Source organism: Parus major, chromosome 3 (assembly GCF_001522545.3).
Source record: "Parus major isolate Abel chromosome 3, Parus_major1.1, whole genome shotgun sequence".
Taxonomy (NCBI): domain Eukaryota; kingdom Metazoa; phylum Chordata; class Aves; order Passeriformes; family Paridae; genus Parus; species Parus major.
In genome coordinates, this window is record NC_031770.1 from 41,584,701 (window position 1) to 41,597,657 (window position 12,957).

Below are 12,957 nucleotides of genomic sequence, written 5' to 3' on the forward strand. Positions count from 1 at the left end.
GTGTTATTTACAGACAGACCCCTGGGCTTTGCTGTCCAAGTTTGCCCATCACCCACTTGAATCAGTATGTTACTGTATATTACTCCAAGATCAAAACCATGATGTGGTGCCCAGTGACAGGACCTGAGGGAATGGCCTGAAGTTGTGTCAGAGGAGGTTTAGGTTGGATATTAGAAAAAGGTTCTTCACCCAGAGGGTGGCTGGGCACATGGCTATGAAACTTGGGCGTTATGCAAGATCAAGATACAGGACTAAATGCCCTTGGCAAGGTAGGATTTGACTGGGATGCCAGCAAATCAAAAAAGATACAGCTGCCCTGAAAATAGTAGTTTTCTTATAATGCTTCTCTCCAGAATGAACAAGGGAATGAAAAAGAAAATAAAATGCATGGGGGAAGGAAAAAACCTTCTGTAATTTTTGGATGGTTTGACTGACCAAACAGAGGTTTACACAAGGGCCCTGTAGCTTCTCTTCTCACCAAAAATGTTGAGTGCCAGTGACCCTGAAGTTCAATGGGTCATTTGTCTCCCGAGTTTGTTCTCTGAAGTCAAATTAACCAGAGCTGAAAGCAGTCTTTGAAAATCTCCCATTTGCAGTAGGTGCAAATTATCTCAGGAGAAATGGTTTTTGTTGCTGTGAAATGCAGGCTGCTGTGAAGAGATGTGGTGGCATCCTGATGGAGATGGGAGAAGAAGAAAAGGTGGTGGAAGGAAAAACAAAGCAGCTGGGAGGATAAAATTCACCACACGGGTCCTCTCCACCCTGACATTTCCAAGCTGTGTGAGCTGGAGCACTGGCTTCACTTAGCTCAGTGGCAAAATTTACTTTGACTTGTAGGAAGCCAGGGCTTTATTACAGCTGTTTGTTATTAAAGTTCTAACTGAACATCCTGCTCTCCTTGACACATTTTTCAGACCTTACATCTGCCAGGAAAGAAACTTGTGGTGTATGCCTATAAGCTTATGTTTAAGAAGCCCTGCTCTGGCTTGAGTCTTGCACTGATCCCTTTGGGTTCCACCCGTTTGGCTGCAGCTCAGTTGCTCCAAGGCAAGAATACTGCAAATGTTTGTGGCCAGTAATTAAAGCTTTTTTTCATAACTTCTCCATCCTGGAGAAACTGAGTTGCTGTCAGTGATTCAGAGCACGTAGGAGGGCACCTTTGAGCTCCCACCAGGCTGGCAGCAGTGCAGGCAGTGACTGCTGCAGGGACTGAAGTGCTGGGAGCTGCTGCCCGGGGCACTGCCTCTAAGCCCCCAGCACAAGTCTCAGCCTGCAGTCTGAGACACACTGAGCTGGCTCCAGAAACTGAGTCTGGCCAAAGGCGCTGCAAAAGTGCCGACTGATCAGAGTTTCTTGGCCCACCATCCTGCCAGCACAGGAGTACTGCTTCTTGCTTGTCCTCTGTTTCCTCTCTGGCTCCCATCTCACTGAGAGAATGGTTTAGCAGTCACTAAGAGCCATGCAGTGCTTTATTGGTGAGAAAGTGGAAAGTTGCAAGACATTTTAGTAACATAGCGAGGCATCAGGGACCTGCTTTCACTGGGGCACACCTGGAATGTTAAATTTCATGCAGATCTTAACTGCTTTTCCTCCAGAAACCACTAAAAGGAGTTGAGAAAGGGAAAAAAAAATCCCAGATAAGATAATTCTGATTGCCCAGTCTTGGGGCAAGTTGTACCACTAGCCTTGACCCACGCTATGAGTCAAGCAGCTAACTTTGGCATCAAATCATCTGACTCTGGAAATCCCACAACAGTCCCAGGGAAGCTTCTCACCACTAAGGTTTCACAAGTAACATCTCAGGAGCCCTGGTGACTAGGAACAAGCTTAGCAAAAAGCAGTGTACCCTCCTGGATGATGTTTTCCCCAGCTGGTTCAAAACCAGTCCTGTCTGGGAGCAAGCAAATCTTGCTTTTGACTTTGAACTAACTTCTCCCCTCCAGCCACATGCAGCCCCTGGTCACTGATGTGTCCAACACCTCTCTGCCAGGAATGGTATTCACTCCCCCCATTCCCAGCATGGTATGAACATGCCAAAGCACAGAGCCTGGTCCTTCAGGCCTGCAGCCAGTGATGGAGACCTCTCCCTGCCCTGTCACTGCTCTAGGTCACTCCTGGCAGACAGCTGTCCTTTTTGGGCTAGCAGGGCTCTGTAGGGAAAAAAGGGGTGGGTTGGTGGTGGTGGATGGAGTAAGAACCAGGAGTTGGCAAGGTGGGCACCAGCTGACAAACTTTTCAGCCTCCAGTCCAGCCTGCTGCAGCACTGGGCTTGCCCTTTTAAAGGAAGCTTTTCCCCCAGGCTCGCTCCCCAGCAGCAGGGATTGTTGTTGCAGCAGCAGCAGCTGAGCAAAGGGCCCTGTGCCAGGATGGGACACTTTCTCTTCCAGGCATTTGGCCACCAGTAGCTCATAAGCCAGGCACCAGAGCCCACCTGCAGCCCTGCATCGGTCCTCATGACCCTCAGCACAGAAAAACTTTTCATCTTGAGCTGTTATTCACTCTCCAGTTTTCTGCCTTCCTGCCAAAGCCCCTACCCCTGCAGCAAGCACCTCGGTGGAGAGGCCACAGGAAGGCTTCACCAGCTACAGCAAAGTCTCCTAAAACACTCAGTTTGAAAATCCCTGGGCAAGCTTCTCATGCATGCCTGGAAAATCAGGCACAGAAGTATTTGCAAAGCACAGCCATTAAGAGACCGCTGGATTTTTGTGGCCATTCTTTAAATATGCTGTTTTTGTCTCTATCAACTTTTTTTTTTTTTTTTTTTCCCCTAAAGGGTGCAGATCATCCCCTGAGATGTACAGAGCTAGCCCTTGATCCCTCTGCTGGCATCAGCCCAGCCACCAGGTCACCAGCTTCGGTCCTGCCCTTTCCTCACACTGGAACCCAGCTCTTATCTCACTCCAGCACCACTCCCTGAAGCCAAGTGACTTTCACCAGTGTAGAGCCAGAAGAGCAGATGGAAAAACTTGGTTGTAATGGCAATGTTCTGGTAAGGGAAGTTACATGATAATAAAAACAGAATCAGGGGTGGCTTCTCAATCGGATGTCACAGGTTTTACCCAGTCAGTGACCCCAGTTACAGAGGATTTCAACTGACATGAAAAAAAATCCAACTCCTGACTCCTTTTAACTGCACAGATTCAGTTAAAATCCACAGAAGTAACATCACTGAGTTCTTCTTAGTTAATTTGCAATGAGTCCCCCAGGGTATTACTTTTTGCTAGAAATACCATTAGCATTTACAATTAAGTTCACTGTGAGGCACTTCTGGTTTTAATTATATAGCTTTTATAATGCTTCTTCTGGCACAGCTTTTAGCATGTTAAAAATGAACCTAGGATGTACAAAGATAAAAAAGCTATTAGTTCCAGGGCTAGAAATGCCAGATCAGTATAGCTACAAACAGATTACTCTCTGTAACCCAGCCCAAACAGCTGGCTTTCAGTGATCGGGTAGGAATGCACCAAATATGACAAAAATGTCTTTATCTGGGGAAGCTAATTTTAGACACTTTTATTTTGGCCAGGCAGTAGAAATACTTAGAGAAGAAGTCATTAAGTTTCCAATGAAAAAGCTGTTTCAGTAGGATACATTGCACGCAGTGTTTCTGCAGCAGCCTCCCTGTGTGCCCGTCATGGGGAGACCCTGCAGCGGCTGCTCAGCCCAGCCTCACCTACACCCAGCCCAAACACACGGGCTCCAGGGAAGCTGCATTTGCCAGTGGCTCCCAGAGGGCTCTGAGAGCTGATTGCCAGCTCCTGTGGAGTCTCAGCTTCCACGCCAGCACACACCCCACGTCCTCACTCACCCCGGAGAGACAAAGGTCGGGCACTGCAGCTGGTGGGGGAGCAAAACAGGTTCCTGCCCCATGAAAGGGGGAAATCCAACATTTTGGAGCTTCCCACTGCCTCAAGGTAGGGCTGAGGTTCATCATAGTTTAAATTTAAAAAAAGGACTGACAGCTCCAGCATCCTCCTGGCACACAGGTGACGTGTCTCAGTCTCTTCTCTGCTCCTGCAGCTGTTCAGGGCTGAGAGGCTCTGAACCCACCTTGGTGAGGCAGTGACCCTCCTGAGATGAGAGGACCAAATGCCAGCTGTCAGACTGGCTCAAACAGAGCAGGCAAGCCGTACAAGCACATGTACCACACATAGCTTTGTAAAGAGAGTGGTTATGACCCAGTAACAGAGAGAGGGGAAGCACATGGCACATAAACAACTTGTTACTGGAGAGGTGCACTGAAAGATTTTTAATTGATCCAGAGCTCGGCTGTTTAAAAATTGATAGGTTTCAAGTTACTCTTGCCATGTTTAAAATGAGTTTAACTTAAGCTTTTGAGTTTAACAGCCTCAGCACTTGCAAACAGCTACCTACAAAATGTGGTCAGTTCACGACCTCTGGCAAACAGCTGATCCATTTTTGTGCAGCACGTGTTCTCTTTCTGTGCCCAGTCATTGCAGGAGACAGCAAACCAGTGGTGGTTGTAGGGAAGGGGCACTCACAGGCCTGAAGGACACCGAGTGTCAACAGGATACAAGCAAGGATATACATATATTTTTAAACTCAGGAAACTGGGGCTTAGAAATGCTCACTCTTCGTAACAGCAACTGAAACACTAAAAAACTGCCAGGGGTTCTGCTCTCAGCAGAACTCCAAGGATCAGAGTCAGCTCCATCTGTCATGTTGTTTCCAGAGCAGACTGTGGCACAGCCCAACTCTTTGCTGTCCCTTTTGGCACTCCCCCCGAAGTGCCTCCTCCTGCTCTGGTGCTGAAGGGATGACCCGGGATGGAAGCCACGGACAGCCAAGCTGCAGTGACGGGGGCATTGCTGCAGGACACCTCCACTGAAGCCTTTGCCTGCAAACTTGGCGTGACCTCAGATCCCTCACTTCACCTAGGGATGCCCTTACAGGCTGTCCTGCAGGGATGCTGGTCACGTGTGTGTGTAAAGCACATCCAAGCCCAAGGACGGTAGCACTGACATTTGTTGTCAGCTCTTGAGGACCAGTGAGAAGAAGGCCATGGAGGCCTGTGAATTAGGCTTTTTACACATGAAAAAGAAAATGAAAATAGAAATAGAATATGAAAATCTCCTGGCTGGAGCAGTTGCTAATAACCATGGTAAGGATGAGGTGCTCATGGCCCTCCTGGCCTGTCTCAGCCTCAGTGAGACCAGCGGTGGATGGCGGTGTTCCCCTTCCCGACTCACTCACAGCCCACAGTTCTCTGTGAAGAGCCAGAGAGGACGCCCTTCTGCCTCAGCTGACTGTATGAGGTGTAGCCCAATGAATGAACCTGCCAAGTTTTTATTACACTTTTTTAATTTATTACATCATTTTTCCCAGTGTTGAAGTTATTCCAAAGAACTTTTCTGCACTGAAATCCTTTGGATATTCTCTTGACAACGTAAAGTACACCAAGACTCCCATTCAGAGACTTCCAGTGAAAGCAGTGGGCTCTGATCCTGGCATCACCTCTGGCTGAATGCCAGCACACAGCTCAAAGCATCATTTTAAACTCCTGAAAAGCTGCAAAAAGCATCAGCTGAAGTCACTTGGAAGCAGTCTCATGGCGGGAAAGGACAAGAAACAGACCTTTGTAAGTCAATTAAGATGGTGGCAAATATGCCTTTCTGCCTGCTAGCTGAGACACAGGCTGCTGGTGGAGTAAATGTCCCTACACTGTGATAGGTTCTGTGCTGGGACCTGAACAGGAATGCTGCTGTGGGATGAAATTGTGGCTGGCCAGTCTACCACCAGCAGCCACAAATAATTTCCCACACTGGGGTGTCCCGCAGAGGTGGCACCCACTGGTATGCAATAAAGGCAAGTCTTTGCTGAAGCAGCAGAGTTTATGGAGAAACTTCAAGATACAAATAGAAAAGGCTGCCAAACGTACCTGAGACAGAGCTTTCTGTAGCCCATGGATGTTTCAGGACACTCACACCAAGTAGGACATCCCAGCTGTGTGTGGTTGGTGGTGCTTCCCCAGGGGGCTCCCAGTTCTCAGCTGGGGCACTCGCCCTCACATCTCTGTGTGCTGTGTTTCTGGCAGGCAGTTGCTGCCCCTGAAATGGAAATGTTTTCCTGCTTGGAAAACAGGGGCTTATTGTGCCTCCAGGGGAAGGCAGACTTGGCATTTCATCCGTGCTGGTGCTGGCAGGACTGGCAGCACCTCCACTACGGTGCACATTTGGGGCCAGCTTTGGAGCTGCTGCTGGATGCTGCACTTTCTGCTCACGGATCCATAGCTTTTAGTTTATTTTTAACCTGCTTTGCAAACACAGCTAAACATCCTGCCTTTTGCCTTGAGGCAGTAGCGAGGTTTCTCCACTAAGAATGTCCCACCAAAGGCCAGTTTGGAGATGTGAACTGAGACATGAAGAAGAGGCAAAAATGCCTGGGATATTCTTGTTTTGCTTTCTCATGCAAACTCGACTGAGCAGAAATCTGTGTGTGCAATGTATATGCAGGGTGAAAGCTAGAAGCATGGAAATAAGGAGGATATACCTGCAGGGTGCAGAACATCCTTCAGGTCTGTGGTTGGACACCAGGGACAGCTGGTTCTTTGTTTCAAGGAGACCAAGCACATCATAGAGTCTTCAACAACCTACACAGCAAATGGACCAACTGGGAAAAAAAGGCATTTTACAGTGAGTTCTGCATTCTGTTGCCTGCTTGGCCCTGCCACTTGGACAGTATTTAGAGTTTTGAGTCAGGCTCCCATTTAGAGGCAAAACAAGTGGTGCAAGATTGATTGATAGGCCTTTGTCATGACAAGGTTTGTTGCACTGGCCACAGGGAGCTCTTCCTTACAGCACCACAGCCTGGTTCCCACATGGATACACATGTACATTCCCATGTCTTTCCCTTCAGAGGTCCATGAAACACAAGGAGGATTTTTTGCCTTCTACATTGATGAGTAACTGGAGAAACAGAATTTTTCCCTTGGGACAGAGGTGAGTCCATGATTATAGGTGATTTTCTGTGCGGGGCACATGGGCTTTGGTACCCTTTCCCAGTTAATTGTGAAATTGGATAATCCATGCATGGTGAATCAAAAGGGGTTCTGTCAGTACCTTCAGAGGACCAGCTGCCTCACTGGCAGTTGTGACTGAAACCTCGTATACAAGCTGTGCTACATGTACCTAAAACACATGTGTATCTCTATATAAAAATCATAATTTATATTACATATTTTATGTAAAGTATGTAAGCCTACCTTATCATACATATAATAAATATTATAATAATAAATACATAATTAATATAATAACAAATATAAATAATAAATATGCCTCTGGAGCAGTAGATTTCCATATTTCACTTCCATATCTCCCCATCTGAGTGATGTCCAAGAGCAAAGAGACTATGGAGACAAAAGGAATACTGCCCAGTCAAACAATGCAGCATTAGAAGAACTGATGTTAGGTCTTCATAGGTCTAAACTACAAATTTCCACTCTTGGTGTAGTTTGGTGTTAATGCTTTTCAAGAACTGCCTGTTAATGATCAGGAAACTACTAAATTAACGACTCTGGAGAGTTAATTGACTGAACACTTTCAATCATTTATTAGGGAAGGAAATCCCTGCCTGTAAACAAAGCCAGGGTAGGGTTATTTCACGTCAGGAGCAGTAACAACACATCAAGACGTGTGCAAACCATGAGTTAGGGATACTGAAATTATCAACAGGGTTTAGACTTCAAAAATAAGAAATTTGGATGTATAGTTATTTGTATTTAAGACTTGCTCTAATGCCATTTTATAGATCTCAGTAATCATAAAAACTGAAACTTCCAGTACAAGTCCTGACAATCCTGACTTTTCTCAGAGGCTTTGGAGGAAATGAAATTCTATGGCACTGACAGTGCAACTGCGAAGGCTGCCAGCAAGGAAGGCGCCTTTCTAATCCAGACTGAAATGCTGAGCAGCAGTGCAATGATTTCCACCCAACATGAGGCAAGGAGCATCTTTTCAGTTAGCCCAAATCATGGGGTCGTGTCTTTCTGCCATAAGCAGAGCAAAGGAACCATGTCTGGTGTCTCTTGGGCCACCTTAGGTCCCAGGTGTGGTGTGGTAATGGAGAAATTTGCTGTGGTCTGTGGTGGGACATGAGGACAGGGCTGCATTTGCCTTGTGCAGGCATGTCATCCCCGTGCTTTGGGTGTTGTGGGAACATCCCTGCTCCAGCTGCCGCCTGCCTAGCCCCCCACACCATCCTCAGCAGGGCATCTGGGGTGCTGCATGGCTGCATCCCTGCAGCAAAGCTGCTCTGTGTGCCTGGATCTTCAAATGGGCTTTGGCATTGTGGGAGACTTTTATACTCAAAACAGGCATTTGTTTTTAGGAAATGCAGAAGTTAGGCGGCTGTCCTCGAGGATAGACCTTGAAGAGCATGAGGGCAGTCTAAATGCAAAGTCTGTACACAGTTGGGAAAGTTTCTTTCCAGTGCCATCCATAGGTGTTTGATTAATCAGATTAAATGGTTTTACTGGAGGTCTCAACAGGCTAATATAATGAAGAAAATGTCCTGTCCCCAAAAGCTGCACACAGGCAGCCTTCTTCACTGAGAAGGATTTGCCCCATACATCATTCCTGGACATCAGTGAGCTCTATGAGACACTCGGCACCCCAGCACCTGGGTCTCTTCTCCTCAGAACTTTCAATGGGCTGATGGAGCCTTTGCTTCTGGTTCCCAAGATTTAAACACATGATAATTGTGGCTCTTTTTGTAATTGTCTTACACTCTTTCATCGTCCTGGAAGAAGGGAGCAGTACACTTGCTCCCTAGTGGGCCAGGCAAGCTGTAATGCCACCCAGTTAAGCCAGACTTGCTGAGAAATGTTTGCAGACTGCAGTGTGAGCTGCTGAGGGAGCATCGCTCTCCAGCTCCTTGCAGATTCAGTATCCCACACTCTGCCCAGAGCTCATTTTCTTTTCCTCACACTGAGTTACGTATCTTTTCCCCAAGGGTTGTGCAAACTTCACAGTGACTCTTTTTCAGCCTTCCAGCCAGCCATGCACCTGTTTTTGATCAAAATTTTTCTACTGTAGCTCTTGTTGGCTCAGAAAAGTGCTTGGACAAGCTTGAAATTTCCTGCCTCAGGAAGAATAACATCTCTCTAAAAGAGTGCTGTGGGTACTGCTGGAGAGGTATTAACCATGAGCTGCAGAGAAAGCTGGACTTTTTACAAGGATCAGAAACTGAAACAGGCAGGACTAAAGATGTCTCAGAGCTCCTGGCTCCAACAACATAACCCACAGCTTGGCCTACTGCCACTGCGATGTGGCACATTTATTAAGACACTTCTCGATCTCTGTTTCTTATGCTCAAAAGATTTCCTACCCCAGTTCAAGAACATACATCATATATGATGTTCCTGTAAGGAATAAAGTCAGACAGTCTCCAGCTGAACCTGGTAGGGCAGAAAGCTAAGCTGACGCTGCAGCTGATTGTGACTCATCCGGTCCCCTTTCCCCAGGGACACGAATAAACCCTCCCCAAAATGGGAGAAATATTTATGCAAATTTCAATGCTGGAGAAGAAATCTATGAGGATGTCAGTGTCTACACAACAGCCCCCTTGAGTTTTGTCTCCATTCTCCTTGACCTGTGTCCTGATAGAACTTTCAGTAAGCTATTTATCAGGTAAAAAGATAAACCAGTCATCAACATATCAACATATGGTGACAGTGACTGAGAGCTACCCTATTAATTGCTGACCCCATTTCTATTTCGGTCACTTGGCATGCCCTCTAGGAAATGAATGGGATCAGTCATGATAAATCCATTTTCTCTGGCACCAGATAATCTGCTTTCAAGCTGGAGCAGATGCTGAGATGCCCATACTGGCAGCCTGCTGCTGGATGACCAAGGGGGCTGTATTGCAATGTGATTGCATCCCTGAAGATTTGTGTTGGCTTCCCTTTGTACAATAAATGGTTCTGCTACATGGTATTGTGTCCTAAAATGCCCTGTTGATATATCAGAGAATGAGTCAGGTTGGAAGGGACCAGAGGGGGTCTTCTGGTCCAGCCTCCCTGCTCAAGCAGGGTCATGCTAGAGCACCTGGCAGAGGATTGCATCCAGGCAGTTCTTAGACATCTCCAGTGAGGGAGACTCAAGAAATTCTTTGAGAAATAAGGTCCCACAGATTATTTCCTGAATGAATGGCAGCCTTGAATTTGGGTGTTAAACCAATACAGAAAGGCTGAGTGTCCAACAACCAGAGGAGACTGGAGAGAGGTAAACACCATTTGAATTACTCAGGGGTTTTGAGCCCAAATCTCCTGCTTAGCTCTAGTCACTGGGATATGAGACACCACAGTGTGGTGGTTGGGATCTTCTCAGCTCCCTGTGCTGGAGCTACTGTGCTTTGCAGTGAAACAGGGCAGTTCTTTGAGAGGTCAGGGATGGAGGGAGAATGCAATCATTGCAAAGTGTGATTTGCTGGAGCTGCTCCTCTCAGACAAGGAGATTGCTTGCCATAAAACAGCCATCTAGAGGCACAGAAACTGCATCCCAGCAGTGTGTGCCCTGAGTGCTGGGCTGAAGAGCTGGACTCAGATTTTCTCTCTGGCCCCAGCCAGCCTGCACAGACACAGCTGGAGCTGGGGGCTGAAAGAGCCAGGTGCATGCCCTCTGTCAGCCTTCTGCAGGCAGGTGTGGGCTCCCACCCACCCCGAGAAGATAAGCCAGCTCAGCTCGAGCCCTGGCTGCCAGAGCCCCTTCCCAAAGCCTCACACTTGCCATCCCCCTCACTCAGCCCTGGTACAGCCCCACAAAGCTGTGGGCATCTGAGCAGAGGAAGCCGTGGGGCTGGAGCTGGAGTGTCCTCCCAGAGCAGCGTGGCTGCTTTCCCTCGGGACATTTTGTTTTCACTTTATTTGTGTCCCTGGGACCCAGCTGCTTAGCAACTGGATAAAATTGTCACAAAATGCTGGCATAGCCCCCCCGACCCAGCAGGGCAGTGGCTGGGCTGTGTCCTTGGGGGGGCTGTCTGCCAGGAGAGGTGGCCACACAGCACTCCTGAGGGGACCCCCAATGCCTGTCCTTGTTTTCCTGGGCCACCTCTCCCAAGGTGTGAGGGAATTTGGCCCTCATGCATGGGAAACACTGCACTGCAGGTAAAGGGTGTAGGCAGCTCCACAAATAAAACATGGACACTCTTTGGATCTGTGATAAATGCTTTTTCCTCTCTGGTGGACCAGGGAAAAAAAAGCACACTTCAAGTAGTCCAGTGAAGTACCTGAGAAGGAAAATATTCACCATTTCTACTGTGTACTTGGGGGAGATGAATACACCATCTTACTTTGGTTCAGGGCTTTTTAACTAAAAAAAAAGGAAAAAATGGCAATTAAGAGTTATAGTGATATATTCCTTGGGCCAGAAGAAGAACAGGCTATCTTTGCTGCTATCTTTGCCCTGTTTGAGTCCTCTGCCTCTGTGGATAATACTCAAAGAGGTATCCAGGCTGCCCAGGAGGCCAAATCCTGCTCAGTGGAGCTCACTTCCTTTGAAGAGTCATGCAAAGGACAAAGGATGAAAATAAGAGATTTTAGGAGAGCAGTTTATAGCACACTTGCCCTTATAAGTGCCTGACGTGCAAAAGATAGTTGCTGGCAATTGCTGACATCTTGTGTGTTTACCTCAATCAGCAAGTATTTATAATTAATTTTCAAAACGCTGAAGTTCCAGCCTTGCTGGGAACATTGCAAACTGCCCTCAGCACTCTGATGTGCTTCCAAAACATATGCTGCCACGAGTCAAATAGCACAAAGGCTCACATATTTCAGGGGGGAGGTGGGGGCCTAGTGGAGAGATAATGCAGCTCAAATAAAAATTACTTAGATAACTCATCTCTACCCACAAATATTTAATTTTCATGACTGGAAGCAACCACAACTGTTATAAATGGGGTGAGCTCCCACATCTCCTCTAGCATTTCTCCTACCTGATGCCACAGCACCACAATTTGGAGGATTTGCCAGCAGTGGGATGGCCAGATTGCCAGACTTTTTTTCTTTCCCCCTCGCTCCTCCAGCAATGCCTCGTGCACCACCTGTGCTGACACATGAGTTTGCAAAAGACCTACTGGATCTTAAAATAGGTATGTAACAAAAACCAAAAAAACCACAAACAAACCCAAAACACCCACAAAAAAGCCCTCAAAACAAAAAAACCCAAAAACCTAAACAGAAACAACAAAGCAAAACCAAAACCCACAACAAACCCCAGACCAAAATGAAGATGCAGCATTACTGAGCCAGTCCTTGGGAGCTTTTGGAAGAAGCGTGGGATATTTCTGGCCACTCTTGTGCCCACAATGTTTACTGACTGTTCCTGTCTCTTTTTGTATGGAGAAAAGGCAGGACACAATTTCACAGTATTTAAGATTTTTTTTTATTTTTTTTTAAGGCAGCTTTTCATAGTAGTTTTCACTATCTATCTTCCTTCTGGCCTTAGCAGCATGCTGGGAAGAAAACCTACTGCAAGGCAGGAAAATGCCATTGCCAAACCTACTGTCATGGTGGTCAGGGTGGTGGAGTTTGGGGCAAACCCCAAAGAAATACCCTCCCAAAAGGTTATGCCCTGAGTTGATGTTGTTCCTTTAAATTCAGAAATGTGCCATGTCTTGGAGCACTGCCCAACATCTTGGGGTGCTGAGGTGGCTAGGAGGACACAGGGGAGCAGAGGAGAGACAATTGGCTCCAGAGCAGCAGCCAGCCCCTGCTGACATCTAACCTAAGGCTTTAGCAGCAGGTTTAGGGTGAGATTTTTTATTTTGTGAGGCAGTGGGAAAGCAGGCTCAGATTGCAACCCTGTAGCTAAGTGATTCTTCCTTTTTTCCACTCATATAATTATGAAAAATTACTCTCATGTTGCATTAATGTTGCTATTTAGCAGACAAGGCAGGGCTCCCCAGCATGAGCCACTCTTGCTAACAAGGTCTGTG